Source organism: Tripterygium wilfordii, chromosome 19, assembly GCF_013401445.1.
Source record: "Tripterygium wilfordii isolate XIE 37 chromosome 19, ASM1340144v1, whole genome shotgun sequence".
Classification (NCBI taxonomy): Eukaryota; Viridiplantae; Streptophyta; class Magnoliopsida; order Celastrales; family Celastraceae; genus Tripterygium; species Tripterygium wilfordii.
The window spans coordinates 5,260,502-5,269,055 of NC_052250.1; the positions used below are offsets into that span (position 1 = coordinate 5,260,502).

At 36.3% G+C, this 8,554-nt stretch overlaps 1 long non-coding RNA gene across 1 annotated transcript; it reads left to right on the forward strand.

Annotated features, from left to right (window-relative positions):
- Window positions 1-1,183: 1,183 nt before the first annotated feature.
- On the forward strand, window positions 1,184-3,626 carry LOC119986073. The gene is made up of 2 exons (XR_005465201.1): window positions 1,184-1,933; window positions 3,347-3,626. It is a non-coding gene; the product is annotated as an uncharacterized LOC119986073 (long non-coding RNA).
- Window positions 3,627-8,554: the final 4,928 nt, after the last annotated feature.

Sequence of the window (8,554 nt, forward strand, 5' to 3'; positions counted from 1 at the left end):
ATGTTATGGACATGTGTGGATTTAAGCTAGGAGAAATAATGTTTTAATGATGAATATATGGAGGGTAATTTAATGGTGTTGGTATGTTTTTGTGAATTGGTGCTTCGAAGTTAGTGTTCTCGGCGCTTGAAAATTTGTGACTACATCTAGATGAGCTCTTATTTGAATTGTTCATTATGATAGCGGACTATTGGGGATTGTTAGAAAGGTGACATGGGTTTGTGTTACATCAGTTGGCTTTTGGGCATTGTATGCTCTTGAATTTTGAGCTGCTTTTTCCTTTTGAGCTGCATATTCTACTTGGTGACCTGAGTTTTGAGACTTATAGTTCTAGGTAGGGTCCTTTGTGTCCCTTTTGTTGTCCTTCTCAGGAATTTATGTGGGGGTTTTTCTTCGATTTGGTTGTGTCGATGGGACTTAAGCTTGGGTATGTCCTCATTTTTTTGTTAATTATTTTAGTTAATGTAATGCTTACCTATAAGTATTGAAGTATGTGGGTTGGATGATATTAAGGTTGATTACTAAATCTCGTGCTCAAAATTTCGTTCGGAATCTTGTTTAGCGAATGTTGGCAGGTTTAAGGACGCATTTCAATTTTCGGTTGTGGATCTGTTTGGTTTGTTTGGTATGCACAATATTGCCATTGTTGTTTACTTTTGCTATTGGGCAACATGCTTTTGTTGAGCCATTGACTTATAGTTGAGTTTCATTACTTGGTTGATTTGGCATTGTCCTTATGGGTAGAGTAGGATTTATTTATTTGAACTTCCGTATGCTTATATGCTATTTATTATATTTAAGGATATGTAGAGATTTATTTTGAATTAAAATAATTCTTTTGTACGATTTTGAATGGAATATATGTGTCTACGCTAATTTGGTAATTCAGCAAGCCCCTATCCGGAATGAGTTATCAATATACACAGATATACACAATATATATTCATTCAATACAATTACATAAATATAACATATGAATTCTACAACTTATTGATGGATCGTGGTACTATGGGGATCAATGTTGACATATTTGAATTAGTGAATGGTCATATTGATGTAAAGTATATGTAAAGCAGTGGAAGTAGTAATAATGTGTAGTGAACAAAAATTGATCACCACGTTGGCTGAACACTCTTTGATCTTGCTGGGGATGTTCGGTTGTTTGCTCATGATTCGGCCGCCCTCACCCTAAAAACAAAGGTGGTCAGTGAATCGACAATCTTTTTGACAACCGACGGTACTTTGACGCTCAAGTCAGTCTTCAAGATAATCTGTAGCCTAAAGAACCACAAAATAGAGCTTAAACTTTACCTTGAGGTCTTGCCCTTCTTTATATTGGAGGAGTTTTATACTTTTACAAACTCATTTGAATATCTGAAGAGATTTCCCCAAATCAATTTCTCGATTTAGTGGTAGGCTAATCCCAAAATAATGAGTTTATGGTTAATGGTAAAATCAACCAATTGGAGTGACCAATAAGAAGAAGAGAGTGAGCTGAACATTTGAATATTCAACTTGGATTGTAAAAGACTATATGCCAATGTACAGATTTGAATGTAACCAACGGTTACATTGATTAGACTAATAAAAGAATAAGAAACATTTGGGATAAAAGGACCTAGTGGGCCAACATGATTGAGCCCAAAACATATAGACTAAAGAGACTCATAGAAGGCTGACCGAAAGATAATAAGGAACTAAAAGCCCCAAATAAGAGAAGCCCAGCGACAAGCCCAATCTTAGCTTAATGAGAACTTTATCTTCGACGTCGAGAATGGTAGACTTCCTCTTCATTCTGATCTACAATCTAACATCCCCCGCATGCTAAGCATAGGGGTTAGGCATGATTAGCTTGGCAAGAATATATTGGAATCGTTGTACTGAGAGAGGCTTTGTGAGAAGGTCCGCAAGTTGATCAATCGAATGCATGCGTGTAAGTTTTATCAATCCTTGTTGTACCTTTTCCCCTGTGTAGTGTAGATCCAGTTCAATATGCTTTGTTCTTTCATGAAAGACATGATTTATTGCTATGTTGATGGCTGCTTTGTTGTCATAGTAGAGTATTGTAGGAAGCTTTGTTCGAATTTGTAATTCTTGAAAAAGATTTTGTATCCATGCTATTTCATTGGTGGCAGTTACCAAAGCTCTGTATTTAGCTTCAGCTAATGGTTTGGAAATTGTCTTGTGCTTCTTAGATTTTTATGAAATTAAAGTATCCCCTAATTTGATGCAATATCTAGTCACAAATCTTCTAGAGTCTAGACGTGAGGCCCAACCGGAGTCACTAAATTCAGTGACTTGCAAAGTGTTAGTGCTAGAGTAGAACAATCCTTGGTTTAATGTTCCTTTCACATACCTTAGAATCTTGATGGCAGCTTGCATGTGAGCGTCAATAGGTTTATGCATAAATTGGCTAAGAGTGTTAACTGCAAAATTGATATCATGTCTACTAATGGTGAGATAGAGAAGTCTTCCTAGTGTTCTTTTAAAATAGAGAGGGTCATCCAATGGTTTGCCCTATTCTCTAGATAATTTTGCATTGATGTCTATTGAAGAATTATGTTCTTTGGTCTCTGAAAGTCCAACATCTTTAAGAAGGTCATTTGCATATTTTCTTTGACATATGTTTATTGCTTGTTTGGTGGTAGTGATTAGTAGCCCTAGAAAATGCCTAAGAGGTCCTAAATCTTTAATCTTGAAACACAAACTTATGTAATTCTTTGTTTCATTTATTAGATTTGAAGTGTTGCCACCTATGGCCATATCATTTAGATATAAAGGAATAAGTATTCTGTTTCCATGCTTATTATAATAAAACATAGCATAATCACCCCTTTTGAGTGAATCCAAAGTCAATCAAAGCTTCTTTGCATTCTCATTCCATTGCCCAGATGTTTGTTTTAATCCATAGAAAGACTTGTTTAGTTTACAAAGTAATTTATTATTTGTGTTCTAAAAACTAGGAGGAAGTTTCATATACACATCCTCTTCTAAATCTCCATTTAAAAATGCATTATGGACAACTAAATGATGCACAACCCATTTGTTCATAGTTGTAAGAGCTAGAAATATTCTAACTATAGTGATTTTGACTACAAGAGCAAATGTCTCCTTATAATCAAAACCCTCACATTGATTGAAGCCTTGTGCTACATGTCTAGCTTTGTATCTCTCTATTGTTCCATCTGCATTATACTTAATCTTATAAATTCATTTACAACAAATGTTTTTTCTATCTGGTGGTAGTTCTATTAATATCCATGTGTTGTTATCTATGAGAGCCCTACTTTCATTATTCATATATTTGCACCATTGCTCATCTTTTAAGCTTCTTTATATCTACTAGGTTCCTGATGTTTGGAGATAGCAGCAAAAAAAATTAACATGAGAATCATGTTGAAAATAATGTTTTGTAGATGTATGAGAATCATGCTAATGGTAATTATGAGCAGATGCTATATCACAAACAAAATCTAACAGGTGAGATGGTTTTCTTCTCACTCTAGTATGTAAAACATTATCGTCTATAGGTATGGTTTGTGTAGTGGTATGTGCAAGAGTAGTTTTTGTAAGAAAAATCGTTTGTAAAAAAGAGTTGTAGGTTTCAAAAAATTTTGTTTATGCAACGAAAGCTTTCTAAAACTCCATACATGTTCATGATCCTTTTAGAATTACATTCAATCAACCCAAGTTTGCAAAATTCTAGTTATGTGATTTAGAAAAATACCTTTTGGATTTTCTAGATGAAGATCCACAAGGAGAGATCAACAATCTATTGATTGTAACCCTTGAACAAATCCGGTGTGTTGTAGATGAGATTTGGACTTCTACGACTTGCAAATCTTCCTCCTTATTCCCTAGAATCAATCCCTGATGTGGAGAGTGGTCTCTCCAACAAAGATCTTTAGCACCAAACTAATGAACTAAAATGAGAGAATACCTTGGAAGAACATTTCTCTTGTCCCCCTTGTATGGCCGGCTAAGCTTGGTATTTATAATACTCTTGGCTAACCCCCACTCTAGGGTTTCCTAAAGTGGGCCGGTCATAAGCTTGTGCAATACAACAAGCCCAATTCTCTCTTATTTAGTTCATAACCTATTTGGTCCAACTCAATTCTTATTTGGGCTAAGCAGAGGGCCTACAAGAGAAATAGTATATGGGCTACACTATATTTAAAAGTCTAAACCCATCATATAAGGTTTTACTTTTAAGTATGAATATTAGTATTTTCCACCAAAATATTAATATTGAATAACTCTCCATATTATCTCAAATTACAATTTGAGTTCCTCAAGTTATAATTGTTTAATTCGCCTCCTCACGTTAAGTACCAAATACTCATCAATTAAATACATGTCACTGATATCATATATTTAATCGATGTCTATAATCCTTGAGCAAATCTGCTTAACTCGTTTGCTTCTGCTGATTAATTAAAATCCGCTTGCAAGACTTAGGCACAAATCCAAACTCTATAAGCCACCTCAAGAGGGTATTTGCAATCCCGATAGGGACATGAATTCTATTGACTAACTACCTTCCATCATACATATAATGCGGTGACCCAACTTTCCTGAAATTATTGGCCTTTAATTTAGACCTCATCCTTTGGTAAAATGAAAGTCCCATACACCATATGCACACGTAATGATAATCATCAATAAATTAAGCGCGTAAACAATTCAATAACAAATATACAAATGTACAACTGTTCATAAAGTCAGCTAGAACAATTGATTTGTATTTGGTCCGGTCAATATACACAAAGTGTACTAGTACTATAAGGTAAAACAATTCCCGCTTTCTGTCACCAAGATAAGCCACTACAACATCGCCCCACAACTATACCGGTAATGTGTCCAACTCCATCTAGGTTGTGACCTAATCTCATATTTAATAAAAACCTATGAATTTGTCTTCAGTATGCACGCATATAGCTCTACATACCAATTTATATACTATATTAAATAATAGACACATATGCCATTCATCATTCTCAATTGAAAATACAACTAAACATTTTATTTATAAAATCAAATAGTTAATGTATATATAAAATCCAGGCTTTTAGTATACACTCTCAACAGTCTCCCACTTATACTCAAAGCTGGGATGCCACACATCTGAGTCCCTTGCCGTCCACGTATTTATCGAAAGCCTTCGCTGTCAAGCACTTTGTGAATGGATCCGCAAGGTTATCTCCGGATGCGATATTGGTCACCGCAACGTCACCTCTTTTTACGATCTCTCGAATAAGGTGATACTTACGCTCAATATGTTTACTCCTTAAAAGGACTCGTGGTTCCTTTGAATTTGCAACTACACCACTATTATCACGATAAAGTGTAACTGGTGCTGGAACTGAAGGAACTACTGCCAAATAAGTTAGGAAGTTCCGAAGCCATACAGCTTCCTTAGCTGCCTCAACGGCTGCTACATATCCTGCTTCCATGGTAGAGTCCGCTATGCATTTCCGCTTAACACTCCTCCAACTTATGGCTCCACCTCCTAGGGTAAATATATATCCCGAGGTAGATTTTTTAGAGTCTCTATTTGCCTGGAAATTTGAATCCGCATACCCTAAGGGTAGTAGGTCATCAGCTTTATATACTAACATGTAATATCTCGTTCTCTGTTGATACTTTGAGTACATGTTTTACTACAATCCAATGTTCAATGCCAAGATTTAATTGATATCTGCTTACTAAACCAACTATATGACATATATCTGGCCTAGTGCACATTATTGCATATATGAGACTTTCCACTACAGAGGCATAGGGAACATTTCTCATCTTCTCAATCTCTTCCTGTGTGTCAGGACACCGTTTTTGAGAAAGAGAGATTCCAAATTTGTAAGGAAAACCTTTTTAATTTCCTTTCTTGGAATCCTGCATGCTAAACCTAGAATTAAGGTTCCAACCTCATTCAAGAACATATACCTATCTGGTTGTCGACTGACGTGACACACCTCTATTTAGGAATGTTGTCTTGACATCCATTTGCCAAATTTCATAATCAAAATAAGTGGCAATGGAAAGAAGGATCCGAATAGACTTGAGCATGGCTACTGGAGAAAAAGTTTCCTCATAATCGATCCCTTCTTTCTGAATATACCCTTTTGCAACAGGCCTTGCTTTGAAAGTTTCCACTTGCCCATTTACTCCCCTCTTTCTTTTATAGATCCACTTACAGCCGATAGGTTTTACCCCATTTGGTGGTTCTACAAGATCCCAAACGTGATTGGAGTACATAGACTCCATTTCAGAATTCATAGCATTTTTCCAAAATTCAACATCAATGTCTTGGAGTGCTTGGTCATAAGTAACTTGGTCAGTATCTTGTTCATCCAGAATTAAGGTGCCAACCTCATTCAAGAACATACACCTATCTGGTTGTCTAACGACGTGGCACTACCTATGTCTTATTACCTAAGTTGTTATGGTTCGTTGGTTCTTCTCCGTTAGGATCAGTTCGAACACTTGGTTCAACCGAGCTCCCACTACCATTTTGCAATGGTGTAGGATCGGCCAAGACATCTAAAGTGTCTTGCGGTACTTGTTTTTCTTATGTCTCACCTCTCAATTCCTCAAGAACTATCCTACTCTTGGGTTTATGATTCATCATATAGTCCTCTTCTAAGAATCTGGCATTGGTGCTGACAATTACTTTCTGAGTCTTAGGACTATAAATTAAACCACCTTTTGATCCTTTCTGATACCCCACAAATAAGCACACTTCTATCCTTGGTTCTAGCTTACTAGCATTTCCATCCAACACATGTGCTAGACTACCCCAGATTCGAAGGTGAGAAAGATTTGGCTTGCGCCCATTCCACCTTTGATATGGTGTAGTTGGTGCTAACTTTGTAGGTACCAAGTTTAGAAGATACGTAGCAGTCTTTAGAGCTAATCCCCAAAACGAATTCGGTAGATCAGAATAGCTTAACATTGATCTCACCATCTCCATAAGAGTCCTATTTCTACTCTTAGCCATACCGTTTTGTTGCGGTGTTCCTGGTGCAATTAATTGGGATGTAATTCCTTTTGCAACCATATATTCCTGAAATTGTCCTGAGAGGTATTCACCACCATGATCAGATCATAGTTTTTTGTTACACTTTCCTTGTTGCTTCTCCACTTCCACTCTAAACTCTTTGAATTTTTCAAAAGTTTTAGACTTGCGGTGCATCAAGTAAATGTATCCATATCTTGACTAATCGTCAATGAAAGTGACAAAATATTCAAAAACCCCTCTAACTCGAACTGACATAGGACCACATAAGTCTGAGTGTACCAAATCCAAACATGCTTCGGCCCTATACCATTGGACCAAAAACACCCTCATGGTCATTGACCAACACCAAAGTGTGTGTGTGTATTTACTCCAAGTGTAGGGTATCGACAAGTAATAAACCGGTGAGTCCGGTATCGATCCATGAGGAAGCAATGCAAATTTGAAGTGGATGATATGCAAATGACTAGCTAACACTAATAAACGCAATGAATATCAAAATTAAGACAAGTATTAAAGATGGTCGAATGACTCGGTAGCATAAGCGATTTTTGTAACCAAAGCAAGTGAGAATTGGATTTAAAACAATTAATTAAAAACCTAGTATCTAATCCGTCCCGGTGGCTACTTGGTTCTCATACTCAAGGTATCATTGCAAACACACACAACCATACACAATGCATTGTGTGATACTATCAATCATGCAAATGCAAAGAGAATTGGGATATAAGACTTCAATTCATACATGTAGGCCATCGGGTCTCTTAATCTACGATGAACGCAAAGGGATAAGCACCTAATATTATGGATTAATGTTCCCCCTTGGGCTCGGCTTGGCTAACACCCTAGTTTCACACTCAAAGATCAATTGACAATAACTCTCCCATGTACATTCCTAAATTAACCAAAAACCCCATCATCAATACACATAATTAATTGCTATGCAATGAAAAACTTGATTAATTAAGGAAATCATGCAATGGGTTTAACAATTCTCAATCGAACACATTGGATGCAATCCCTAGACTAGACAATCCAGGAATATAATCAAATACGTCATTCTCATATATCCAATCACACAACTATCACGAAATTAAAAGAGATGGATCGAAGCTACGACCCTTTGAACATACCTTAAGTAATCAAAACCTTGCACCCACCATTTGGGATTAGAAACTAGAAAGGGAACTTAGCCACTCATTATAATGAGAATAAACATCAATTTTATAGAGGAAAACCAATGTTTACAATCAAGATCACAAGAACTAAGCAAAACCCTAGAGAGAGAGATAGAGAAAAACTATGGTGGTTTGATGTTCAAGAGTGAATGAATGAGAAAGAAAGCCCAAATCTTAGGGTTTTCTCCTCTTTTTACAAGTATAATTACCTATTTACCCTTACAAAGGTTTCTCCCATTGGTTACATTTGAGAAATACGCAAAAACCCAGCTCAATTAACCATTCTCGGAATGCAGAAATCGGACAAATGTCTGGATAGTTGAGAAATCTATGTGGAAGATTAAACCTTCTGGTTGCAACT